This window comes from Mirounga leonina, unplaced genomic scaffold (genome assembly GCF_011800145.1).
Source record: "Mirounga leonina isolate KUSES-001 unplaced genomic scaffold, KU_Mleo_1.0 Mir_126, whole genome shotgun sequence".
Lineage (NCBI taxonomy): Eukaryota > Metazoa > Chordata > Mammalia > Carnivora > Phocidae > Mirounga > Mirounga leonina.
The window spans coordinates 30,363,318-30,365,215 of record NW_023270314.1 but is presented as its reverse complement, the minus strand read 5'-3'; the positions used below and the strand labels follow the sequence as shown (position 1 = coordinate 30,365,215).

At 39.9% G+C, this 1,898-nt stretch overlaps 1 long non-coding RNA gene across 1 annotated transcript in view; it reads left to right on the top strand.

Moving 5' to 3' along the window:
• Window positions 1–1,292: 1,292 nt before the first annotated feature.
• The window catches only part of LOC118008927, a 112,174-nt gene continuing 111,568 nt past the window's right edge, over window positions 1,293–1,898 (top strand). The window contains exon 1 of the long non-coding RNA XR_004678774.1: window positions 1,293–1,344. This is a non-coding gene — a long non-coding RNA (uncharacterized LOC118008927). The remainder of the gene's footprint in view (window positions 1,345–1,898) is intronic.

Below are 1,898 nucleotides of genomic sequence, written 5' to 3'. Positions count from 1 at the left end.
CTTTTCAAAGACTGGGGAGCTTTTTCATATTGGAAGGTTTTTATTAAAGGAGTATGCCATGAGGGTTTGTTTTTCCAGTGTAAGGGCCATTTTACTCATTCCTGATATATGTATATATACATACACACATACATGTTTATATATTTACATATATTGTACATGTGTATATATTTTATATGTGTTATGACATCATATAGATTATGACAAATTCTTTTAGAATATATCAATACTAGTGGCATATTAATATATAAAAATCAGTGATAAGCCGATTGAACAAAGCACTGTTAGATGCACCATTAAACTATGCAAACCACTATAATGAAACTTCAGATATATTTTGGGTAATGTCATTTTATTGTTCACAAAAGGAAAATTTAGGTTAAAGAGAAAGTCTTCTTTTGGTTTGTTAAGACATGATGTTTGAGGGTTAAAGTCTTAACTCCAGATTTTCATGTCTTCGGACAGTTTCAGATTTTTTCTTTGACACCATCCATTGCCCTCATGTGGCCTTTCTGGGTGGCCATCCTCAGCGGGGGTTCTTCACAGCCATGCAGCTGCGAGCTAAGTCTCCACTAAGAGAACCCGTTTCAAGAGCCACGAGGAGAGAATCCTCTTGGGACTTTCAGAAATCTGTGTCATGGAGAGTGCCAAGAAATCTTTGGATAGGTAAAGACATTTTTCAGTAAATGACTCCAGGACTGGATGCCCAGTTGAAGATATCTCAATGATGTCATGTCAGGAAATGATGCATATCAAGTTCAGCTGTGTGCTTAGGGTGCTGCATTGTTTATATGTTGGATTCCTGGAGCATTATCTCATTCCAAGTATTGTGACTTTGTTGTTACTTCAGTTCTGTCTGTAGTAATTTTGAACCTTGTCTCTTGCCTTCCCTGGAGTGAAGGGCTCACCTGTCCCCCATTTATTCCATCCACTTATTTAACCAATATTTATTTGCATCTATGATATGCACTGGGGCTATGGCAGAGATGAAATGACAGTTTCTGCTCCCCCAAATTCACAGGCCCCAGGAGAGACAGGCAGGCAGTTCCAAGGGCCAGGCTAATGGAGATTTTGCCAATGGAAGCAGAAAGAAAAGGATGCCTTAGGCTTGTACAGGGGTTACCCAGGGAAGACTTCCCCAAAGAAAGCAGTAGTTATCCAAAACTGAAAGGAAGTAGGAATTTTCCAAGTGAGGGAAGGGTTGGATGGTAGGAAATTCCAGTCAAGGAAATATAGGCTGGCTTAATCAGGGAGCAGCAGTAAGCTGTTTGGCATGGCCATGGCTCAGTGCACGAGGGAAGAACTGTAGAAGATGAGGCAGGATGAGCACATGGAAACTTCTTTGTGAGTGACATAGTATGCTTAGATTTTATCTTATAGGAAGAGAAAAAAATGGAAGAATTTTAAAGAGGATAGTGATGGAAATATATTTGCATATGAAAGATAATTATTTTAGAATGGATTTCTAGGAGAGGGTGAGACTAGAAGCCAGGAGACCAGTTAATAGGCAATTGCTACTAGTAAGTGGCAGCACCAGTTGCAAATCCAGGTGACCTGTCTCCAGATGAGTGCTCTTGGCCACCTAAGCTGCCTGTCTTGCACAGAGTTAAGGAGGGGAGGTTCAGGAGGCCACATACTTAGGTTTAAAACCTTGCTCTGACCCTTATGATCAGTGGGATTATTGGCAGGTCACTTCATCTCTCTTTGCCTCAGTTTTCTGGTCTATAAAATGGGAGAATATAAATATAGTACCAACTGTACGATTTGTGTTTGTGAAGATTAAGTAGATAACTATTTACAAAGTTCTAGTAATAGTGCCAAATATATAGTGAACAATATGTAAGTGTTGGCCATAATGATGATGGTGGTGGCTGTGGGGATGATGGTGATGGTGGTGG